General features: G+C 38.5%; 1 protein-coding gene across 1 annotated transcript in view; it reads left to right on the forward strand.

Annotated features, from left to right (window-relative positions):
• Positions 1-26,167, forward strand: part of SPIDR (scaffold protein involved in DNA repair) — a 191,544-nt gene that overhangs the window by 22,795 nt on the left and 142,582 nt on the right. The gene's annotated exons all lie outside the window — the stretch shown is intronic.

Below are 26,167 nucleotides of genomic sequence, written 5' to 3' on the forward strand. Positions count from 1 at the left end.
CTCTGAACAGTCAGAAGTAATAATGTAGACAATAATCATTCGCCTTTGACACAGTCATGATCCTTGTCGTCATCACAGAGCCGAAAAAGTAAGACTGCTGGTGATATAATGTGGGGTGGTTTATTTTCACATTTGAACAGGGAGGGATGATTTAAGAGACCACTGAATGCTAATTTCTGTTGCTTTGTTACCATGCTTTTTAAATGGAAGAACAGCAAATGGATTTAATTTTTATAAGACTCGCAGCCAGTAATTGTAAAAAATCTCCATCTGCTTATGAGCAGCACTAGCTCTGTTTTTGAAAAGAAGGAAGATGCTTGTGTTTTCCTGATCTGGAATGAACTGGAATGAATGAATGAAATGTTCTGAAGGAGATCCCTAAGTGTTGGTCGCATTGTAAGGTTGAACTACAAGAAAAATATCTTTCAATATTTTTTTTTTTATCAGCACTGTGACTCTATAAAAATGCACTTCATTGCTTATGCTCATTATCTGCAACAAATTCATTGAACAGAGGTTGCCACTTCTTTTTGTACATTTTGGTACAGTTCTCAGCATAACAGTCATTATTTTTTCTGAGACTTCTTTAGGTGTTGCAGCAATAATAAACCACGATGACTTAATCAGAAATCCATGGCTGGTGACCCACCTGTGGTCCATTCCAGTAGCTTTCTTTGCTGGCATTAAAAAAACCCCACTAATTAAAATATAAGAAATTCTACAATATTACCAGAATTTGGCAGAGTTTAGTTTAAAAATGATTGGACTTTTTCTGGAGAAAATTCTAATTACATAGTAATTAAGTGATGCTCTCTTGGGAAGTTCTGGAGTTGCAGTTTATTTCATTCCTCAAAAGTGTGTCAGGGAAGAAGCATTCACTTGCTTTATGCTTCTTTGCTTTTTGCGCTTCACATGGGCCACTGTCCCAGATAGGATGCTGAGTTCAACAAGTCTCTGGCCTGACTTGTTCTTGCTGTTCTCACTTGGTTTCCTTCATCTCCACAAATTTTTAATTGCTGCTTTATTGTGTGTTTAAGTCCTCAGCTTCCAGAGCCTTGTTAACATGTTATCTTACGTGGCATTATGCCAGTGTTGATGGGATTAAAGCAAAAGGAAGCCCTGGTTCACTGCTTGCATCTAAAATGAGCAGCAAATCTGATAGGTTATTTCTGTTTAGTGTGACTGAAGCTTTGTACCTGGTGCCTCAGTCTCTCTGGCAAGCATTAGTCCCAGTCTCTGCAGTTTCTAGCAAGAATAGTGTTTAAATTTCTGCTACGTGAAACTAGACTAATTGCATGAGTAGAAATATAAACAAACAAAGCTGGAAAATGTTACAAAGTAATTCTTTTGTTTGGTTTTATGAGTTTAACTATGTAGTGTTGGGAAGAGAGGAAACTATTGTGGAAAATTAATACTTGCTAAAACTCTGAAAGACCACACAGAGGACAAACTAAGGCAAAAAACTAGTCCATAATGAAGCAGAAACATAAGATTAAAGTGAAGAAGGTGATAATTATGGACAGAAAGAGTTAACAATATGTAAGGATGAAATTAAGACTGAGGACACCAACTTGACATTTAGTTTAAGATGTGAATACAAATCTGTTTTAACACTGTGAAACTCTGTAGAATCCAGAAGCCTGATGGGTTGTATCACATTATTTCTGTGGTTAAAATGTGGTCACTACTACAGGTGTGTATGTTTTTAGAAAAATACCTCAACCTGCACTAGGTTTTGAAAAAGAAAACACACACATACACCCATCAACCCTAAGCTGTAATTGGTAAAAATAAAAACAAGCATCTAGAAATATGTTGCCATATGTAGCTGGCAAGGAGCATTACTTCCTTTCCTGGAAACAGTAATTACTTCTATTTAATAAATTGAAAGGTCTTGAGTTTTGTACGCATAGTCAGGTGCAATTTGTTTGTCTCTGTCTGTATTTATTGTAACCACAGATCACATAAATCCTGTTGTGTTGCGCTGTAGGTACTTGACATTTCTTCCTTTCACTCATTTTCTGTGCATTTTAATCTGGTAATAAGTAATTTCCAGACCAAAGTATTGTGAGGACTGACAAATTGGGTGTCATAAAAAAGCAATAGAAATAAAATGCTTCGAGTTTAAATGTTTCAGACGCTGAAATGTAACACCAGCCTAATTGTGGCATTATCCTGGGTTTACTCACCTATGGATTTGATTGTATCTGTCATGTGCTACCAAACTTCCTGCTGCTCTGAAGTCATGTTTTTGTGTTGCTTCTGCACTTAACAACTCACTCTTGTTATGAATATGTCCTAGATTCTTTCCTCTGACCCTCCAAATGGGTATTTTAACTATGTTTAAAAAGGGGTGAGGAGAAAGTAGGCAAACATGTTAGATTGTCTGGTTCGGCAACATTACAGGCAATAAGTGCTCTTCACTTTATTAGCAAATGACCCAACTCTCAAATTAGTAATTTGGCATGCTAACGGAACTACATGATATTTCTGTGCTTTTTCGGTATCTGTGTCTTGCTTACACTTGTTTTTAAGGAGGATGACCCATCTGATACAGTTGTCCATCATTTAAAAATGACAGTGTTGTATTTGAGAAAATGAAAGTATCCCTCTTGTCTGCATTTTTTTCCTACCTGGGGGGTATCTAACTAGCTGTAGTTGCGTGCTGTTGTGGCTGCTTTCATATGTACATAGTTGAATGTGGTTAAAGATGGCTCAGGATTCAGCTGTGATTTGAAAATGGGATTTTGCCATTAAATTTGTGGTGGGGTTTTCTTTTGTGTGTTAAATAAGAATATAACATGCTTCAGTTCAAAGTTTAAATTCAAACAGTATGTACTAAAGTCAGGGAAAGTGTTACTTTGATTTTGGTCCTGGTGCAGCTAATTGCATGCAATCACTTGAGAGTCCCTAAACTGCAAATGAAAATATGACAGAACTTTGTGTTCTAGAGAGATGAGGGGGTTTAGGAGAGAGAGCGGAAGGCCTTGCTGACTTTTGTGGTCAGCTACAAAACATGAGGACTTGTTGCTTTATCTTTTAATTGCTAGAGATTCCAACTAATATTTTTTTCTTATCCCATTCACAGATTTGAAGAGTGTAAGAACAAACAATTTTATTGAATAGACACTTTAATAATACAATACAAAATTAATCTGACTGTATTTGTACGAACAGCCCTGTTCATTTGCTTAGAGGCTGTAAACCACACTGGGTGTTAGGAAGACAAGTAGCCTGCGTGATTGCGGTAAGTGTGTCACATCCTGCCCTCAACTTTGCCCTCCTTGGAGGCTCTGGCAGTCTCTCTGTGGTTTGCCCACTAGCCAGATGGGAGTGGCTCCAGAAAACTTCTCTAACCTGTGGATCTGGTTCTCGAGCAAACTTTCAGACTTAACAGTATCTTGATGCTCCTTGCCAAACCCAATTAGGAGAGAAGGGAGGGTATTGGGGCAGGCTTTCAAAGTTTCACGGAAGACTCATCTGTAATTTTGTGACAAATGTAATTGTGTGTATTCAAAGCATGTAGTATGAGGGTTGCTGCGGGGCTTTTTCCTCCTTGACAACCCAGTCAACTCCTTTGTAAACATGAGACTACCAAAGATCTTCCCTCTTCTGTGAAAATCTTCCTCCATCTCTGCTGCAGGAGGAGTGTTTCTGGCTGTGTTTGGAGGGGAATGGGCAGGCAGCTGCTTTGACATTAGAAATGTACAGTGTGAATGCCAGCACATCTTTGTTAAATGAATATGAGCTGCTCCTTCCATAGGGATTCTTAAAGATAACTAGCAAGTCAAGGCACGTCACTGGAAATTTGTGTGTCGTTTGAATTCCCTGTCATTTTTGTCATCAGCAATCTTTGTATTTCTTACTTGAATGCCGTTTCTTCCTGTAACTTGCCAAACTCTGAATTCACTTTCTCTGGTACTTATGCCTTCTTGGATCTGGAGTCTGACCATAAAAAGACAATATTAGAAACTGAGTCCACTGTTTTTTCTTTTGCACTGTAAAAAAATTCATTTATACTTGGTTGTCTCGAAAGATTGTAGATTGTTTATAGGGTGCTTTTAAGTTACTCGTTCTTTAAGTAGTTCCATTCTCTGCTTTGTCCTGATTAGCATTTGTGGAGTTTTTTTCACATTTGAGTGTGCTCTTGGTATATCCCACAGTAAGGCAAAAGAAGATGGTTTAAGAATTATAACTTTTTTATCTTTCTAGACTTTTTTAAATTTTAGAATGCAGTACTCAGAAAATGACATTTTGAGCATCAGGAAATTATGTGCACAAAACAAACACTTGAGGTCTTTATGAATTTTTTTCACCTTTGGGGAATTAAAGAAGAATTCTTTTCCCTACTGTTACAGTATTGAAGTTAATGCTATTTTAATTTCAAAGGCATAAACAGAGTTCTGGATGGAAGAAAAGTCATTTTGAAACAGTTTTCTGTGATACTGAACAGGGACTCCAGAAAGGGCCTAATTGCTTTCTATGCAAGTTTTACTGTCTCTTTGGTTAGCAAATGATCTCTTTCTATAGTTGTGTGTAATAGTCAAGGTGAAAAAATTATCAGTGCAACTTTCACATACAGCACGGACTCAGGATATTAGAAGGACTGGCCAGGGATGTGGGTCATCTGCTAGATGCATGTCTTTTTAGAGAATCTATAACTAGACAAAAATGTTGTCATCTCTCAGCTGATGGATAAAGGGTGGTAGAACACTGGGTGAGATATTAACTGATGCAGCTTATGTTTGCACTGAAATGGTGGAAGCAGCAGGGGCTGTCCAGGTAGGGAGAAATTTTGTCTTGCCATCTCCTTTTATGTTCCTCTGGTATGCTATGCACTGGGTGCTAGGCTGAGGATGTGTGTGCAGAAGGCAACGAGGATAAAACTGGATCTGTGTTCCTGTTGTCATGAGTGGTGGCCTGGCTGTAAAGCATTACTGTGCCATCAGAATGCTGATGTGTTTGCTGGTGGCAGGTACCGGCCCAATGGGGAGTCCTCAGCAGGTGTGTGTGAGCTGGTTTTGATCCTGCACTGACATGTGTCAAATGTCTTGATCAGTCACTGAAGAGGAGAATAGGGTGTCAGTGAGATAAGGGGTGACCGGTGAGAAGAAGGAAAGGACTTGAAGCCTGGTTTTGGAAAGAGGGAGGGAGTAAATGCAGAAAAGGGAAGTAATATCAATATGGTGTGTGGAAGAAGTACATAGAGTTCATGGTTTCTTAAGTTTATTTTGCCTGTCCTCCTTCTACTTGTGTACTTGTCATCTTGTGACAAGGTGTTAGCACAATCCATTGGTGAGTGACATAACTGTGTCACCCATCATCCCCTATAGGCTTGGGGTGCATACTGTGCTGCCTCTGGGTGAGGGCTGGGCGAGGGGGTGAGTCAGGGGCAGTCCTGGCAAGGCAGCCACTGTCTGCCCTCGCTGCCTGGCTGAGTGCTGCACTGGAATTTTCCAGGTAGGGCACAGATAGAGGTGAGAGGGAGAGCGCGTGGGATGGGATTTGGACAGGGAAGGGCTCGTCCTGGGGAGAACTACCCATATGTTGAGTCTCTGGTACATAAAGAAACACCAGTAATAAATAAACTAATAAATCAGGGCAAAAATGCAGCAGATGGATTTAAAAACATCTAATGCTGCCTTTGCGTTTTATTACCTTTTCATTACCATTTTCCTTTATTAATTTGAAACATGCACTGACTTTTTTTTTTTTTTTTCTCCCTCTCCAGCATGGATTTCAACACATACTTGTGCGGGTGCCAAGAACACTGTGTTCTGTTAAGTCACGGGGTGACGTCGGGCGCTGGCCGCCCGCCAACCTGGGTCAAGTTCATTCAAATAAGTTTCAGTGGCGGCCCTTGCTGCCCCAGCCCTGACAGTCCTGCCTTTGCATGGTAGATGGCTCCCTTGCGTTAGTTTTCTGGAGAGTTTGGGATTTCAGGACTTTAAATTTTGCAGGCTTTTGGGTTTTCTGTAATGTTTGCAGAAGGATTAACGAAAAAAAAAAAGAAAAAAATAGCCTGACCTCGCGTGAATCTGTGAAGGGGAAAAAAGGAGATGGCCATGGGTTTACTGAGCAGAACAAGGTCTGCAAGTTGGAACATGTGTTCCTCTGCCCACTGATTTTTATTGGGTTTTTTTTTTGTTTGTTTGTTTTTTTTTTTTTTACTCCTGTCCTTGGATGGCTTTTAATCATGATGTAAAGATTTTGTGTCTTTAAAGCAGGAGCTACTCCTGAGTTTTCAGTGACAATCCTGTTCATGACAGAAACAGATGAAACAGCAGAAAGTGTATAAAAGTGGCAATGGCTGTGCTAGATTAATCACTTCCCTTTCCTACAGGATTTTGTATTTTGCTCTCTTATCTCTGGAACTTTGGACTGCTCTTAAAAATGCATTAAGCAAAAAAATCTCTTGGTTGAGGCGAGCTTCCCATGTACAGAATTATCCCATGTCACGGTGTTAAAAAATCAGTCCAGTTTTCTTGGTCTCTTTATTCCAGCTTCCCTTTCAGGGGACTGTGTTGTTACTACTTTGCATAGCAGCATACTTTTCCTTCCTGTAACCCTACCAGAAATCACACTAGATCCCCTCCCCTTCACTTCCAGTAACTGCTCTGTGAGCAATAATTTTGGAACTACTGGCAAAATAAGAGTCTTTGACAAGCTTCTAACATCCTTACAGCAGGACAGCATTTGTAACACCAGAGACATCACTAACTGGTCTCTAAGACAGCTGTTGGTATTTTAGTAATTAATGAGAAACCCATTCTTCCTGTTTGCTTCTGGGATATATATTTTTAATTAAGAATGAGGTCTCTGGGAAAACTTGGCGTTTCCAGAGAGAGCTGATTGGTTTTTAAGTGGATAAAGAAGTGAATTTTCAGGTCATGATTTAGATCTGTTTTCAGTAGCTCTCGTTTGGACAGATTAGCCATTTTATTTTTATTCTTTTTAGTTGTGCACCAAGTTTGTAGGTCTTGGCTCACTTGATATTTGGCTTTTAAGGGAGAGAAACATAGTGGTGTCAGGTTCCCATGATTCAACACCCACTCTTGAAACACCCACTCCTGAGTTACCTGTTGGTGCTTGCTGGCTTATCTTCTCTGTGTGGGAGAGTGGAGGATGATCAGATTTGTGTTCATCACTAGGTGTCACTCATTTGCAATTACTTAAAGTACATTTTAGGGCAAAATTAAAAGAAACAAGAAACTCTCTTGCTTCCTACCTCACCCAGTTTGGGTGTGTGTGGGGGGAAGAAAATGGTGTGAAGTCTGGAAAAGAATAATTTCTCATCCTTGTTTCCCATAAAACTATTGTATGTGTTTTGTAATTTTATTGCTTTAAGTGTGTCTTAGTCTGTTGGCTTTTTTTCTTGTATAGTTCTGTTGATGCAAGATAATGTTGTATTGTATATTTTAAATTCTCTTCTGCTCCCTTATCAAGTGTGTAAAAACTTGAAGAATAGCAGATAGCACGTAAAAGATAGGGAAATACAGCTCAAGGGAGGTGCAGTGATGTAACTACAGGATCATTTGAGAGAATGCTTGGAAAAACATGAGATGACAGGACTCAAAATTGTTCCTGGAACTTGACTGCTGAGCTGTGTTGGGCAAAGGAACTGTGCACATAAAAAGGTGATTTATCTTCGTGTTATTTAACAAATTATGTGGAATGTGGTGCCTCAGCTGGGTCCTGGTCAGCCTTCTCTTTCATCAAATGATTAGTGTGGGGAATGTATCTTCAGTTGTTGAAATATAGAATATTTCAAGATTCTAACACCAGCGCTGAATAAATAAAAGTGAGGGAAAGGAGGAAGGTTAAACAGTGAAACTCAATAGATTTGTTCAGTGCCCACCAAATGCTCTAAGTATTTTATTCCAGAGGAAGATTTTTCAGAGAGTGTACAAGTATCCATGTGGATAGCTGGAAACTTCATTGGCAAGGATGACAAATTTCTTTTCCTGTATCTCTCACCCTTCCCCTGTATTTTTCCCTTGAAATGGGACATGTGTTTTATCCAGCCTCATTCTACCATTTGGTTTGAGGGCTGGGACTGCTGTGGATTAGAATGTTTTGTAGACTGTGCCTTCCCTCCTTTGTGTCCAAGGGAACTAGGTCTGGGTTGTGTCTGTCTCCTTGGGAAATTGAATCTCATGGAGGGTCTCGAGGCCATAATCGCCGAGCAAGGTTCTCTCTAAAGGGCTTCAGTGGACAGAGTGAACTTGGAGTGTCAGTAAAAAAATGATGAAAAACCAAAGCTGGTCTATATGCTGGTCTATTGTGCATTTCTTTCTCTTGTGTAACCAGCAGCATTAGTTCAAAAGGTATAACTATATATAGAAATTACCTTCACCCACCTTGTCTTTTACTAGAATAGTAGAGGCTATTTGAGATCACCTACATCTCTGAGAAAGGTGACCTAAACCCTTCTAGAGACCCCTACGAGCCAAAATCATTATTCCTGCAAACCTGTAATGATGATTTGCTGAAAGTAACAATACTAGAGCAAATCTCTATATGTGGATATGGATATGGATATGTGGATATCCATAGAAGCTACATGCTAACTGTATAAACACATAAACCTCTTAAGCTCTGTGTCAGACCCTGTGTTTATAATGTCTTTGTTCATATTTAGCATGAATTTCTTATGACAGCTGAGAAGAAAACACGCAGCCTTCACTGATACCTGCGCAGATATGACAGAACTCTTAATCATAAGATTTAGTTTCCCTTTGCGAAGATTATAGGTTGAGATTCATCTCCTTGTTCTATCTTGGATTACTAAGTGTTTGTGGCTGTGTGTCACTGTATTTATCTAGTCCACATGCTGTATTTGAATTTAACTGAGAGTGTGTTTGAATGAATAAAGTAGCATAATTTCCTTCCCTTCCCCTGAAGGAGAGGTGGGTTTCTTTTAAAGTATGGCAGCTATTATGACTAACTATATAATTACACCTTTAATCAGACTAAACTATTTTAGATACACAGTAGCCCCATTTGGCCCCTCAGTGTTGAACTGAAAACCCTCTAAAGATGCATAGTATGGTGCATAGTCATCATCGTCACCCTTAACCACTCAGCATATTAAAGCCACTGTGCAGGAGTGTACATGGCTATGTGATTTGCTTTTGGGGGTGCTGGTGAGGACAGGGAAGAGACACGTGTTACTGAAAATTCCTTTTTCTGATTCTGAATCGGCGAGGACACTATTGTATGTCTCTTCTTACTGCCTCTGATCATTTTGCCAGCATCCAAAACGTTTTTCTTCTACTGTTGTTTTGCGTTTGAAGGTGAATGTGGCTCTGATGACATGGGGAGAAGTTTTTAGTCTTTCTGAGCTCCTGAGGCCACTGATGGGTGTGGAAACCAAGTGGTTCAATGCACAGTTCAGAGGCATGGCCTCCAGAAAGCCTCTCTTTGAACAGTGAGCGAGGTGTCTTTATCCTCACAGCTCTTCAAAGACACAGTAGGGCTGCTGAGTGTTCCACTTAGTACAAGCTAAATCTGGATCTCTAATTTCTGGCATATTGAGATTCATGCTTAATATAAGAAATGTACTGCCACATATTGGTAGCATATGTTACTGATAAACATATCAGGTTTTTAGTTAATGCATTTCACCTCTGTTGTTAATTCTGTGACTTTAATAGAGCCTAATAAGGGCTATTTCTTGCAGACCTTAATTATACTAGCAGCCATTTTTAAAATAAATCTTTTCCTCTAGTTGCACGACAGTTGTTTCCAATATTTACTTTGTGTTTCATGTTTTGCTTGATGTGATTTTGTTTGTTTGCTTTTTTTTTCTGTAAAGAGGAAGATTAGAGGAGGAAAGGGAGGGGCAGATGCCACATAATGAAGGGATACTACCAGAAAGGCAGTTCTGTCAAATGCAGCCAGATGCATGGATTATACAAGGTGGTACACATGGTTTATTTTTGTTGTCATTTCTGAAACTAAGATAAGCTAGTTTCAGGCTAAAATGTTAAATATTGTTGGGAGAAGGTTTGAAAATTGCTGAGAATGCTATTTAAGAAGGTTAAAAAGAGCTTAGGGTTGTGTTGTGATCTCACATGGAAAGGCTCACAGTTCAGAAGTAAGCAGACCTGTGGCTCCAAGACACACACATGTACCTGGCAGAGTTCTTGGTCTTAATTATCCACAATCTGTTTTACTTCATCGTGAGTGAAAAATTCTGAGCATCACGTTTGCAGAATGGATCATGACAAGGCTAGGGTTTGTTGCCTGTTACTGCATATTTTCTCACAGCTTACTGGGTATACATTAATATTGCATAGGGATGTTGGTACAACACTAAGATAAGGGCAACAAATTAAAGCAAACATAAGGACTGAGAGAGCCTTTGTAAAAATGTGCAGACAGCTCGTTCAGCACAACTGTTGATGGCTTGGCCTTGAGCTCGGTTGGTGGAGCTGCTCCTGCCTGGCTGCCAAGATAATGTGTGTGATGTAATTGTGCCAAGCCCATTCTATCACAGTATTACAGCAAAACTGTCTGTGAGCTGGGCACATTCCCAGTTACATTCAGGTACAGTAACACGGTAAATGGAAAGGTTTTGTACATATGTAGAGTTACAGCTCGAAGTGGGTGTTCTGATGCAAAAAGTGCGAAGTGTCTTATGTTGAGTAGGTAGAGAACGTAGTCTTTGCTCAGTGCCAATATTATCTCTTCTACTAAATGGCCCTGCAAAGATGCCACTCTCCCTAGCTGCAGAGGAGCATTGCAAGCTGCAGAGGAAAGATGTAAGAATGGATACATAGGACAGATTAAAAACCCATCCAGTCCATTGCCCTGTCTGTGCTTGTGGCCAGATGCCCACACTGGGCACTGGGTATAAGTATAAATTAAGCTGAAAGGATTAACTGGCCAAATAAGAATACCAGTTGTGTTGTTGCTGGCTGACTATGAAATAATCCCTGATCTTCACTGAAAACTAGATATTTGAATGCTAGAAGGTTCTGAGTGTTTTTTGTTCTCTTGGGTTTTTTTTTTTTTTTTGCTTGGAGACATATTCTTAAGATACTTATATAGTCCTAAACTGAGCTTGTTTATGTAGTTGCGTGCAATTTCTTTATGCAACCTTCACACAAGCCCTTCCTGCTTTCCAAAGTTTTTGGAACAGTTAGTTAATTCTAACTCTCCATCTTCCTCTTTGACTGAAATTTGCAATTTCCTTTCGAGAAACAACTTCCTATTGAGTACTAACTTATCTGACCACTTTGATGTATTTGAAGTAATTTTTTTAAGTCCTGAAGGCATTGCAAAATCGAGTGTTGTCTTCACAGCTTGAATTTCTGCACTGCCTGAATTGAGGAAGTGCAGAAGTGGCTAGGAGTTATTCTAACTAACAAACAAAAATACACTTAAATTGTGCTTGATCATGCGGTGTCATTGTAAAATTCCAAACTGTGGTAATTGTAACCTGGCTAGGCAGCTCAAGAGGACTGAATTGTCACATTTTTGCTGTGATCAGCGTTGGCTTTGGGAGATTTTGAAGTTGCGTGGATTTCCAAAAAATGCTGCAGCATATTTGGAGACAGATGCAGAAATGGGCTGATTTCTGCAGTGCAGCCCATCATCATGCCAGAGCTACAGGAATTAAGTCCTGGCCTGCAAAATAGCCATTAAACTTAGGTTTAGATGCCTGTGTTCTGTATACAATAAACAGATGAGCTTAAGTGCTAAATAACAGGATTCTCAGCTACTGTCTTTCTGACTAAGGAACACTTAAGCTCCCTGGTGTTCCTGCACTTTATCTAATGCCTTTTTGATGTGGAGCAGGGACTGAAGCTCTTCAAGACCTTTTGAATCTTGGGATTTTTTTCTGCAGTGACATAACCTTCGAGGGAGTGGTAGAAATTATCTCCTCATTGCTTTGTTTGGTGGGTTGAGGGCTTTACTGAGAGGAAGGGATTTAAATTCTCTTAATATAGAGATTGTCTTGTTAGAGTTTGGGTTTGTCCGTTGCTTAGGCTGAAATGCCTGGAGTGTTACAGAAGAGTTGTGTTTAGTGTTGTGGTTGTGCTTTCCAAAGCAAGCAATGCATGTACAGCATGCTGTGAGTGGAAGTCCCTGCAGAGCATTAACTCACACCTACTGAATCAAGCCCCTAAACAGGCATAGGTACAGAAGTATCAACTTTGTACTCACAGGCTTATATGTGACATAAACCATGAATCTGCAGAGCTGCAAAGCATCTGGTTATGTCCAAAACTCTTGGACTTTGATGTCTAAACGCCATCAAAACTCCTCTTGGAGCCTGAGTCTTAGATTTTATAGCTGAAGATAATCTTATGTATTGCATGCATTGAACGTTTTTAATGTTTTCTTTAATTGCCATATCCCTGAAGTTATCCAAGTGATTACCAGTCTGCTGTTTTGAAGAGTTAACCAATTACACGAGGACTTTCAAAGATCCTTTAAATTTGAACATGTGCTTACTATGTTGATTTTAGATATAAATGCTTTGCAGTTCTGCTTCTCTCACCCCTGGATGCTAACAGTGCTCAGTGTATGGAAGTTGGTGTCTAGCACCTGTTCAAAAGTTGCCAGATACAGTTGAGAATCACTTGTAAAAATTTTGTCTTAAAGTAAATGTCCCCAAATCACACAATTGAGTCTTAAACTTTAGGCTTTCTGACTCAATCCTGCACTTACACCACATCACTAGATGATGACATTTTATTGTGAAGGTTCACCAGTTCAGGCAGTACTTCATAAACATCATCTGCTTTTTAAAGTAGGTCCTTGGCTTTCTATTACAGCTTGTTTCCTCTTCTGTATCTGAAACAGGGAATTCCCCAGATTTCTCCCAGGAGCTGCTGCTTTTTTAAATTTATTTTTTTTTTAAATTCTGGGTCATATTCCCTCCCTGGAAATCTTCTGGTTTAATTTTATTTCATCATTTATAAGCAGTCTTACAGTGGTGGTTGCCATCTACAGAAAATTATTTCCTCTGCTTCCACCAGTGTGGTTTTATATGTTGTATGTCAAACTACTTTAGATGTGCTCTATGTTTCTTTGTGCCAGGGTTGTTTCCATAGAGAGGTCACACTTGTGCACCTGGTCTTCAGAGTCTTGGCCATGATATGTGGTGGTAGTAGTATAAGAGCTAGGAAACCCATGAGCATAAATCCAATGGTGTTGCTATCATAGCAAACCTGATTTATATGCTTTCTGGATCCTCTCCTACACTGTGCTTTTTAAATGGTTGCCAAATAAAGTAGAGAACTGCTTTTCTGATGTCTACCTATTTTTCCTGGACTACTATACTTGCTGTTCAGAACATGAATAAGGTACTGCTTTAATGCTGTCCAAATTCTAGTTTATCAGTATAGTATTACTTGAAACCACAACCACCAGTTGTGATACTGACCTTAAGTTTTGAGATTTTGAATATAAGAAAGCATTGCTGCTTTTGCTTCCTATATTTGTGCAATCTTTCTGTAATCCTTCAGATATAAAGATAGCTGTTGTGAAAGTCTGCGAGTATTTTTTAATGTATTTGGAACCAATTTCTAGATGATATATCAGTGTGTAGTGGGTTATGAAGTGATGTGAAGTTCAGTTTTAGGGCAAGGAGGAGTGGATATGTAGGTGCATGCATCTGCTTTTGACATATGGCAGTGTTTCCTTTTCTGTTTAGTAAATTTATCTTGTATTATTACAGCCTTACATAGAATAAATTAATGAAGATAACTGAAGTTTCTATTCTGGAAAAAGTAGAGTGAATTAAGGAACCCCTTTATAGCCAGACTACTTATTAGGCAGAATAAGCTAACAAATTAACATTAGGTGCATACAAGTACACATATAGAATCCTGAAACTGAGGTGAAAAGTATGTGATATTTCCTAAATGGAAAATGATGTGCTTATTTAAATATAAACAAACAAATGTAAATGCTTGTGTGTAGGATGTAGTAAGGTGTGTGCATATATGTGGGGTTTTTTTCACTGTGGTGTTGGAGAGTGTGGGTGACTTGTTAAATTCAGTTTTCAATTTCTTAAATGCTTTCTCCTTAAGAAATGGTTATCTCATTAGTTAGTCTAAATGTAATTGTACAGTTTAGCTATTTTACATAGGCTAGGCTTTCTGTTCCTTCAATAACTGCACTCCAGGGACAATACTACTTCTACTTGCCTGTAGTGATGCAATTTTGAAGGACTTTTGTTAATAGTAAAATGAAAAGAAAAGAAATAAAATTTCTGTTTTATGCTACTCTTGGAAAATGACAGAAATGGTCAATTTTTGATCTGGAAACACAGTTCTTCCTCTCTTCTAAGTGATTAGTCCATAACAGAATCAGTTAGCTTTTGGCAGTTTGAAGGGAAAATGCATTTAACGTGTCTTAGATTTCCAAGCATAAGTTTGGCTGTAACAGATGTCAATAAACATGTCAAAAGGATTTTTATCCTGAAGTCTTGGTATGTGTTAAAGTTACATTAATGGTCTGAATTGTAGTAGCTGTGGAAAACTGTAAGTCAGCACTTTGAATATCGAAGGTTTAATTGATGGACTTGTAATTGTATTTTCACATTATTTTGATGTAAGAGTGTAAAACTGGGAAGGAATCTTTTCTCCAAGAATATTAAAATGCATGTCTGAATCCTGAAAATAGATTCCCCTTTATGCCTAGACTAAATAATCTTGCACCATTATATGACACAGCTGTTTGTTCTTATTGTGAATTTTCTTAGCTAAATTTTTGCTTTACTTTAATAATAGAATTTGTGTGTGGTTTGCTTTTAATGAATTGAAAACTGCAGAACACCATGTGATACCTACCTTTCTCTGATATCTAAAAACTTGCTTTAGCTTTGGCTCTCCATATTTGAGAAGAGTTATAATATATTGATCAATTTGTGTACTTACTGTCCTAGCACTGAAAGGAAAGTGCTGTATGAGTTGTAGTCTAAATCATTAAAACATCAGCATAGATAAACTGATCAGGCTTTTGGCAAGTAGAAAGCAAGGTCTTGCTCCACTGCAGTTCTGCTATATTTTGAACCCTGAAGAATGACCCTTAGATGCATGTGAAATTTTTGAGATTTTGAAAGACAGATTTTTTTTTTATTTTTATTGTTATTATTATCATTATTATTGTTTTATTCAAGCCACGTCTGCTGCAATGTCTCGCCCATTTTTTCTGACCAAAATAAAATTACTGTTGTTGTGAGCTGGGGAATGCAGATCATCCAGGCAGCAATTTAGTTTACTCTATGCACGACTATCTCTTTGGTGATTGGGAGTGGGAGATACAAAATGATGCAGTGTTTTTGTTACCATAGACCCTGATGACCATTTGTTCCTACTGGAGTAATACGAGTGCATGCTGCGTTGTTCTCTAGACTAAGAAAAGAACTTCCGATGAAAATAGTTGCCAGTAAGAAAAGCACAAAATTGATGCAGTGGGTGCCAAGATTTGCACTTCTGCATTTAGGCAATAAAGTTGCCTGTCACACTATTCCTAAAAATGGTGCAGCCGGATGCCCAGAACTGCCTGAGCACTTCTTCAAAGCTGCTGTCCCTGTCCCTCTCCTTTTTCAATTTGGCTTTTTTCGCTTCCCCTGTCCTAAATTTTCAGTCCTGAGCACAGCTCCCAGGCTTTGCTGGTGTTGGAGAGTTAACTGCTGCTTAATGAAAACTATTTTGCTTTTTTTTTTACTTTTTGTATAAACTTTGAGCTCGGTTTTGTGGCCCCAAACATTTCATGAAATTGCAGCTTGCACTGTATTTTTAGTTGCTTCATGCTTCAAACGCTGCAAGTTTTTGATCAGAATGCTAATAGGTCACTTCCAAGTTCAAGAGAAAAAGATTTGCAACATTTTTTAAAAATCCTGCTAGCTGCAGAGTTCAGTCTGAAGGACAAATATCATATACGCATTTTTACTTTGGGAAGAGGAAAATGAGGAGAATATGTGTAAGAGTATCTTGAAGGACAAATTTCTAAATTCTCTTCTGAGATGTTGAATTAGCTTCTATGACTTTAGAATTATCTTGTCAGCTCTGAGATCCCCTTATAAAAAAAGGGGACACACATATCCCACACGTGAATTTTGTGTTTTCCACAGGTATTCCACACTGATACGTGCTAACAGAATAGTTTTCCATTATTTTTCCCCTCCCTTTCCAAAGCACTGCTTTAAGAATGGAAGCAAAATTGAACCATCATAATCTCTCAGTCTTGTTTGAGATAGTGGAGGAATGAAGCCAAAAGCTCATGGTGACTGCTGTGGAAACCAGTCAACTATTGCTTTTTCAAGTATGTTAAAAGTATGCAGACATGCACTGAGGCTCTCTTGTTCTTTTTGCCTGTAATTGAGAGGAATTACCTTAATTCTTCTTAATAATACTACTTTATGCAAGCTTTATAATCCTTATAAGGAAATTAATACAAATTATGGATGTTTGCATTTCAGGGCTCCTTTTTTTGCAAGTTTTCCATGTCAGCTCTTAGCCTGTTCTTAGAGCATTACAATCCATTAAGTTTAGTTGTGTAAGGGTTGTATTTGATTGCTGGGACATTTCAAGTGTATGTTCCTGATAAGTTTATCTGTGTGCTTATTTTCTACAAAAGTTTTAAATATCTATGATTGTCTCCATGGGTCTGCAATCTATAAATCTGTACCCATATTATGGCAGTCATGTCACTGAATGTAATGTGACACACTTATATTACAGCACACACATTTTTATTCTAATGTAGATCTCAAAGGAGTTCTAAAGTCTGTACTTTGAAATCTTTTTATTTACTGTGAACAGTCAGCACAGCTGAATGTGTCAAACTTAAGAAAGTATTGTAGCAGTTAGCACTTTTGACTCTCTTTATAGAGAGAGTGCTTGCAGCAACATTACAATTTTCATTTACAGTGCCTTACCCAATTGATAGTTACTTTATTTTCCTTCTGTTCCCCCAAAGTTTAGGCACATGATCTGAAAGACAATCTGTAAACTTTGTGTTGGGCTTCATTTTCTTTGTTCTTTATCCAAACAGAACTAACTTTACCTGAGTACATTTAATGTATTTTTCAAAGTAGTTTCATTGTTTGGTGTTCTCTGGCTTACTTGGGAAAGCAATTAAATGAGTCTTCTGTTTCTTTAGCCTGCATATAGGTGCTCTCATCAATGCTATCAGTTTAGATGCAGGTTGTGCTTTTGGGTGCATGCACATGCTGTCATCCCTGATACAGTATTTCAGACGTGGTAAGACATTTCCTGCTCTGAAATGTTTGCTGTTTAAAATAGTTTTAGCAGTGCAAAACCGCAAAATTATCTAGAAAAGGTAGGCTGTGGAAGGGCTTCTGGAGAGGAGGGAAAGGGTTGGAAGAAGCTGGAAATGAAGAGGAGGGAAGAAATGAAGGGACTATTTTAGGCTTTGGGGGGCAGTTCCTGAGGAGTTGTGAAGCAATAAATGGGGCAAAGGGAAGCACAGTCAAGTGAGAAGAATGTGGAGTGAGTGGGAGTAGAAGAAAATGAATGTAATGTGCTGCACTGCCCGGCAGCCTGGTGTCTCCTTCAGCTGCCAGTGCTGCAGCCGTGAATGCTGGCACTGCTGCAGCTGGAAGTGCAGAATCTCAATTTCAAGATGTTTCTGTGTGTCCCTGTGGATATTGTTAACAAATTTTTTTCCACTATGTGCTGAGCATTTTTGCAGAAATGATGCCTGTATTGCATTTGTGTTATACAAAACTGTACCACTTGTGTTTCCATTCTCTCTCATTCTATTTTCTTTCCTTTTATGATAAGTGCTTTTCTAAAGGTTTTCACAGGAAACAGCAGATCAACCAAAGAGGAGAAATCGATGTGAATATTTGTGCAATCCCTTATTTAGCTGATTATCCTGGAATTGCTTCTTTTAATCTCAAACATACTTGTAGTTATCATCTACTTTTAGAAAGAGAATACATAGTATGAAAGATTTGAAAATCTTTGACTGTTCCCTGATCTATCTATACAGTGACATTACTGTGAGAAGCATTTTCTTTTTTAGAAACAACTTTTTGAAAAGCTTGCAAGATGGTTGTACAGTTTGTAACTGTATTGGCTGAAGATGAGAGATGCAGTTGTATAAGGAAAGATTTAATTTGCTTCGACCAAATGATTTTTTTTTTGGAGAAAAAAAAACCCACCAAACTTTTGAGACCTATAGAAGGCCTTAGTACTAAATGCTTGTCTGCTTTCCCACAGCTATATCTGTTTGTCTAGTAAAAGATATTACCTCCCATTGCAAGTATTTGTTCTCTCTGAAGGCTTGGATTAAAACTAAACAGTTGCTTGCAGATTGAAATGTATTTCTTCCTTTAACAGTACCTACTGAATCCTGCAGGTGTTTAGTCTAGGTGCTTTAGGATTTAGTTCATAAATAATAATTTGGCTTTTAATCATGCCTTTCAGTTGAGTCCTCTTGGTACAGCCAAGCTTTAACCAGGATGATTACCATAGCATCACCTAAACCAGAGACAATAAAACTGAGGTTTCATGGCACAGATCCACTAACTTTAATAAATGAAACTGAGTGAATAACTATAAACAAAGAATGTGAAAGTAGGTTATCAAACCATGTGATAACATCTGTTCCTTGGAAACATGAAAGTAACTATTTCTGTGTCAAGAACGAAACCCTGTTTAAGTGGTATTATAAGTTGACTGCAATTTTCCTGTGTGCCCGAACTTCAGTGTATAATGTTGAGGCTTCTGTGTGAAATGATGTAATTATCTGCATGCCCTATCAGAGTCAGGTATTTATATTTGAAAGCCTGGGTCTCTGTCATCTGGAGGATCCTTATCAAGATGAGAGCTCAGCTGCGTGGGATAATATGCAGTTGCATGAGAGGAGACCTGGTTCTGTCCCTGAAATAGTTTGCAAGATGCAACACGTGAAGTGGCGTCTCCCCCTTCCCCTCTTTTTTTTTTTTTTTAAGAAGGGAATGGAGAGCAAGGGTTATGGTAATTCACTTGAATGTAACGTTGGCTAACAGTATGCATAAATTGTCCAAATTGTCTTTAACAGCCAGTCATTTTCCCTGAGAGAAAATGAAGGTGTCCTTGTACGATGGGGGAAAAAAAGCATTAGACAAAGCAGGAAAAGCTCTTGTAAGCTGTCCATGTTAACATTTTTCAGCATTATTTGGTCTGTTAGAAGTTGGCTATTACTCTGATTACAGACTGATGTTGAGATCAATGGTAGTGAGATAATACTAGAAAGTGATAAATTGAATTCTTAATGCTAAGGAAGTCAACTAAACTGCTAAAATGATGCTTTTAAGAGATGCATTTGCAGTGCAAATGCTACAGATGCCAAGATTGCAGCAAGGTCTATACTCCATAGAGTACAAATCAATGTCCCTTAACTGATGCTGAATAATCTCGTTCTGTGCTCATTTTGCACTTCAGCAGCTCACTGTCCCCTACTATTCTTTCCTGTCCTTGTGTACAGCAGGCAACAGTTTTCTTCAGTCTTGCCTTTGGGATCACTATTTAATTCTATATCGACAGAGCTCCCTGAGAAATTAATAGTGCTTCCTGTTTCCAGACTGATTTTGTGTAAAAAGGCACTTGGGCTGAGATGAGAGCCTCACCTGTTTCGGTCGGCTGATCCATGCCTCAGAACAACCTGTTCTGGGAGAGGCAGGCTGGAACAGCTTGTGGATGTACTTCCAGAGGTATAGCCTGCTTAACCTGTTTGCCTTGTGAAAGCTGAGGTTTCTGCTCAGGATTAGAAGTTACGGCTTCAATTTCATCTTCCTTACTGCTTGTGCATTCTTTACCTGGCTTAAAAAAAAAAAAAGTCAGTAAATACAATTTTTACATTAGGTCTATAAAAATCTGGTTTGTTGTAATTTTAATTTCTCTCCTCCCAAAGTTCTTTTGAAGATCATATTTTCATGTTGATTTTTGTGTGTCTCTGCAAAATCTTATTTTAATGTTATTTTTTCAGTTCTTGTTTTCTACAGTGATTAGTGCTGCATGCAGGATACTGCCTGCCAGTGGTATATGTGTACAGGATTGTGTGTGACAGAGCTCAAACCAAACAAAAACATACACCTCTCCCCTGACAAAAAAGAATGCACAGCCAAGCATGTTGCATGCAATCATAATCGTCGCCTCATTTTCCACTTCAAGGCAGTATGATCTAAACAAGATATGGGAACTGATAAGTGATGATACAAGTTATTTATTTTGTTAATTATTATTTCATGTGTGATATAAACCGCCATTTTGTGGGCTTGTGTACTGTGCTTCAACTTCCTCATTCTATAAAGCGTAAGAGGGAGTTTTCCTGTCCCTCCACAACTTTTCTTGGTTTCAAAAATGGGGCAGGAAGCCCAGCATCAGATAATTGGCTCTTGGATCTGACAGCAGCCATACCATTCCATTAATTTCTGCAGAGTTTCATGAAAGCCCTTTCAACTCCTTCAGTGCATGAAAGCATCTCTGAAACTGTCCCATTTGCTTTTCTTTTGATAACAGCTACTGGTATTTTCCTTTGGATTGAATACTACTTTTGGGGTTGCCTTTTAAGACAGTAGCTAATGCAGCTGTATTTTGACAGGGCTTGCAGAATAAATGGTGTCAGACATGGCTAAGACTTCTCCAGGAGCTCTTCAAAGGGGAGCCCAGCAATGTAAGCAGCGGTTGTAAGGTTTGGTAGCTGGCCTGCTTCCTCCAGAGATAATCATGAATCAATTTCCTTTACGATAGGAAGCTCTGGGCTGCTGGATGCAATGAATCCTTTTTTATTAGTCATAGAAGAGAAGTCCTAACCACTTGTTTAAAGGTCTCAAAACACCATTAAAGAGGAGATGAGGGTGCAATCTGTGACCAAATTCTGCTTTGAATAATTACAGTGTTGCTGCCTACACTTCTCCATATTCAAGTAGATACCACATTCTTCTTTGCTACTTGGCATAAATGATTTTGTGTGCTAATAACTACTGCATTCCAGCCCTGGGGTGGTGGCAGCTGGGAGACAGCAGAAATTCATTCCCATGTCTGTGTGAAGGGAGATGTCGCTGAAGTTTAGTGGTGGCCAAGCAGGGAGAAAGAAGCTTGGTGGGGCTTGCTCTTGGAGAATCCCAGAGAAATGCTCGAGGTGGCCATCCTGGTGCTTGAGGAGCACATGGCTCTGTTCCCTGTAATGGCAACCACAAAGTGCTAATGTGTGTGGAGCAGGACGTGTCATTTCCTAGTGCACTGAACCAACACCACTGATAAATATTTAGGACAGATCAGATGGTCTGAGTGCGTGTGCTGGGGAGGAATGCTGTACTTGGCTAAACAACCAGGCATTATCTGAGATCCATTTTAAATATGTGCTGTCTCTATAATAACACTAGGTGGTTGTTCCAGATACAAAATTTTAGTTAATCTGCTGTGTCAGTTTGGGCTTGCAAGTCCAAAAATACCTTATTAGTGATTTACGTCTTTCATTGTTGTTCTTTTTTTCATACGATTATCTCTGCCCACGCACTGCTACCTAATCTTGTATTTTTGCGTGCTGTTCCTGTGGTTATTCCATGAGAAGAAGGCTTGGTGTCACCCACGGAGCAGCACACGACTAACTCTGCACTTCAACATAAAGTTTCCTGTATGAAGGAATATTTGAATTTTATCTCTCTAGAGTAAAAGTAGCTAGCTTACCAAGAACCAAATTATTTCTCTAGTTACTAGGAAAGTATATTTGGCATAGACTTCAGTGCTTCAGTTAAAGCTTCAGAAAACACAGAACTTTGAAGAGAACTACAAGCTTTAAACCCTTTGTATCTTTAATTATCTTTATAGGGCTGAATAATGTCCTCTACTATCTTTGTGCACAATGCTTGAATTAATTTTGTGTTAACTAAGGGAAAACTTATTTTCTTTTACCTTTACCCTACTCCCTGTAATCCTGCAAGCCAGCTTCTGGTGGAGTTACCTTTGAGCATTCCTTAACATAGCCTGAGCCTTTGACATACTGCACTGGTGATTTATGCTTGTGAATATTCATTGTGCTAAATCCAGTGGCTTTTCTGCTCACTCTTGTATTTTAGAGAGTTCTATGCAAGATACAAAATCTCCTGGCAACCTATAACCAGCTGCCTGGGGTAGAAGTTGGCTGCATTTGAATCCCTTTGCATGCACAGACAGCAAAGCACCTGCAGCGCAAATGCAGGGAATAGTTGATAAAAAAGAGGCAGTGGGATAATCACTTGAGTTCACTGTGTGTGCTTGTTAATACTGGTCAGCTTCCAGCCATCCTGAGAGCTGTCAGGAGAGGGCAGGTAGTGCAATTGCATACAAATTCTGAAAAACACAAGGGAATCACAATAGGGAAAAAGATAGTCCATGAAAGAACAGGCAGGGGTAACAGAAAATGCTTCCAGAACCAGAGGCAAAGATAAGTGAATGAACAAGTAGGAAGGGAGATGCCACAAGATGAATTTTACTCTGTATGTGCAGTGATCAGAGTCTGAAACGCTGAAATACTGTTACTATTTCTGATATAAGTTGGCTCTGTGACCTTGAAAAAGCCTGGTTCCCTAAGGGTGCTCTGAGAATGCCTGTTAGTTCTGCCATTTGAGCTAGGCTGTGGTAGGGTAATAGGAGAGAAGAAATTTATTTAGGGAAGGAAATCACAGACTAAATGACCTCCATCTGCAAAAAAGTTGTATCAATGCTTATGTAGAATTTGATACCCAATTTTTGTCTCTAAGACATACTGCAGCATGTTGAAGTATCTTAGCTTTAGCTGATTAACTTGTTCATAGTATCTGTGAACTTATATTGATCATCTTATCTGCAAAATATCTTCATATCTACTGGGAACTATTTACAATATTTTCTCAGTGTATGACAGCTGAACAAATGAAAGTATTTAATGACTACAAAGGTAAGGAGGAGTGGATACTCATGTTTTTCTGTAGAAATCACTGAGTGATGTATCTTGGGAGGAGAGACAAGGGGGATGAGAAACCCACACAACTGCTCATCACCTTGCATCTTATTAGCAATCACTGTCTTGGAACCTTTTAAAAAATACAGATTTATTATTTTAATGGGATTGATCTGTTAGCTTTCTTTTTGTACAAAAAAGCTTTGTAAGGTTCTGCTTTCTATCCTGAAGCTGGAAACTTCAAATTTAAGACTTCCTGTGTTAACTTACTGCTATTTTATTGATAAGAAATATCAAGTGCTTATTAAACTCATCAAATACAGATATTTCTTGCTTCCATCACTGTTGAAGTGAAAAGGTAATTTTTTCAGACCTTTTAGACACAAACACTGTGCAGATTGCCAAGGTACTGCCAGAGAACTCATGAGATGTTCAAGGTGAAGCAAGAGGTAGCTGAAGCAAATCTCTTGAGGATGAAGGAGGGAGTAGTTGGTCACAGAAGTAACAGCATGGTATCTTCGGTGCTGTATATGTGCAAAATCTATGTCTTATGGAATCTTCATTCCACTCAAGTCAAGTTATGTCTTTGAACAATTTGGGCCAGTGTTTTACAATTTCTGTGGTTGATTTTTTGATATTTTTTTTGTTCTTAATGAAAGCAAATTGACACAGGTAAACATACATTCTTTAGCAATCTTAGCTGCTTATTTGGGAGCGTATTTGCTGTTTCTCATTTTGGTTTCTATTTTTATATGTGTACCACCCTCTATATTAATTAGTGCTTGTGAGTGCTGTTAAAAATACATCATTAATAAATTAATCTTGAGAGTGTTTTCCTTTTTGATGCATTTTGATTAAAAATGCTTAACCTTAAAATATTGGGTCCTGGATGTTCCAATACAGTACTCAATGTCTTCTTTGCTTTCCCGTAGTCAAACCTTGACAGAAAAAAATGGCAGTAGTCTGTCCATTTACACTTGTCATTTTTCCCTAAAAGAAAAGCCGTAAAAGGGGAGCATTTATAGCTTTTCAGATGACACCAGTCACAGAGAAAATAGATTTATTTTTAAATCAAACAAAATTAAATATGTTTATTGTTTTAATGATATATTGAGGTCAAGCCCTGAATTTTTTTCAGTCAGCCCCTGGATCTGGAGTGGCTAGCATGATATAAAAGGTGCTGTGGAATCATTGGAAATATAGGTATATCTTAGTGAACAGTCTACTACAAAGTATTTTGGGGATTGGGATATATGGGAGACAGTCATGAAAATCCCCAGGATTGGGGATAATTACACTGGGATCAGGGGTCAGAGGAAGGAACTGAGGTGGGGAAACTGAGCCTGTGTGTAGTGGGAAGCATTGTATTTTCAGCCACTGTAACCAAAATTACTGTATTTCAAAATAATAAGTCATGTGGACAAAGCATTTTAATTTGACGATTCTTTGTGCTTAGCTGTGTGGGTGATCCTCTGCAAACTCCAGTGATATTACTGGGGATATTATTAAAAAGAACCCCAATGAATTAACAACAAAACTCTTGAAAGTTCTTCATGATGTTTTAGATATTGATAAAAAACGAACAATTTCTTCACTATTTATTAGTGATTGTTTTAAAGTGAATCAAATAAATGACTTTTTTTTGCCAGCTTTACCACACCTTATTGTTGGTAGGCTTGTCAGTTTGTTTACTGGATACTTGAAAAAAATCATGTTTGTTGTGTGTTTTGAAAATATTTTTCTCTTCAGACTAGAATTCTGATGATGGCTACAGTTAAAAAATGTACAGAATTGGAAAGCTAAGTTTTTTTTCCTTGTTTTTCTTCTCAACTTTTAGAGTTTCCTCTTTTAAGAAAAATTTCCAACTGACCAATTAAAAAACCATCAACAACAAAAAAACACTAACAATCAAACAGAACAAAAACCCCGAAGTTTGGTTTCCTAGGGGAAGTTCAGTCTAAACAAGTTTACAGTAATAAATATTAGCAGAAATAATTTATTAGACTATCTTTAGTTAGGAAAGCTTCTTAACTCTTAAACAGTCAGTGGGATTAAAACATGCTGATAATTTGAAGCCCTTCCCCAGGGCTTTTTTCATATGCATTTCACTTGCTCAGGGAACTCCAGGTTTGCATTCTTTTTTTAGGTACAATGGATATCATAGCTATTTGAGAAAAATTAATGCATTCCTAAAGCACGAGTGTACATTGGAATGGTGTTGTAAGAATGAAGTGCTTGCTTACTGCCTTCAGAGTCTTTGAAATCTTTTCTTTCTGGCTCATTTCCAATATGGAAGAAGTTTGTTTTCAGAGAAATATTGTTGCCAAGGGACAGATGTTGACTGTGTTGTGTTTAAAGCAGACTGATATTAATTACATTCTTTTAGCTATTCTACTTCTCTGGATAACTTTAAAAGGTTCGTCCAATTTCAAGAATACTTAGGTAAACTCTCAGAACATGAGCACAGTGTCTTGGCATTTACGTGAAAAATGTCTTAGAGAACTGGCAAGAGCTGAAATTTTATTTTTGTGCACAGTTGAGAAATGCTGTTTCCAGATGATTACACTAATTAATAACATAGAACAACTTTAGCAAATTTAGCAAATGCTGTTATTTCCCTCCCTTTCCTCTTCTATCTGAGCTAGTTGTCAAACAACCTGTGTGGAACACTACTTACTTCATTAGACCAGAGAAGTGGGCTAATTTTCTTCAGGACCTATTTTGTGACTGAGGAAGCATGATGTGGAGCCAACATCAGCCTTTGGGGTTTTCCAGGGTCCCACTGATAATGGAAAGTTAATGTTTTGCATTTGGGGTTTTGAGTCTTTCAAGGATCAGTCTCAGTTTCTTAACTTTCAGTCTGAGTTACTGAACTTGCCTCTTCTACAGTTTTATGCCAGTTAACTTCAGCTGGCCTACTGCTAGTGGTCCCAGTGACAGGACTGTCACTGCTCACCCCACCAGAACTTAAAGACAGTGTTGGTTTGGTTGTTTGGGTTTTTTTCAACTAGCTCCTGAAGACTGAGCCCAGCTCATGTTTTTCAGTTCTCTGCCTATTTCAGTGGTTTAGATCATTTTGTTCTGTACTTGGTAAAATGTCACTTTCCAAGTATTTTTGCTTAATATTCAGTACTTTAAGAAACAGTGGGTCAAGAGAACATAATGCATGTAACAGCTGTGCAGAGCTCACCTTAGGGACCCAACCCAGGAGCCTAAACCTGCTTCTGCAGGAGTCCTAGAGAAGAGTAAAATATGTTCAGCCAAAGCAGGT

The sequence above is a fragment of the Cinclus cinclus genome, chromosome 1 (genome assembly GCF_963662255.1).
Source record: "Cinclus cinclus chromosome 1, bCinCin1.1, whole genome shotgun sequence".
Taxonomy (NCBI): Eukaryota; Metazoa; Chordata; class Aves; order Passeriformes; family Cinclidae; genus Cinclus; species Cinclus cinclus.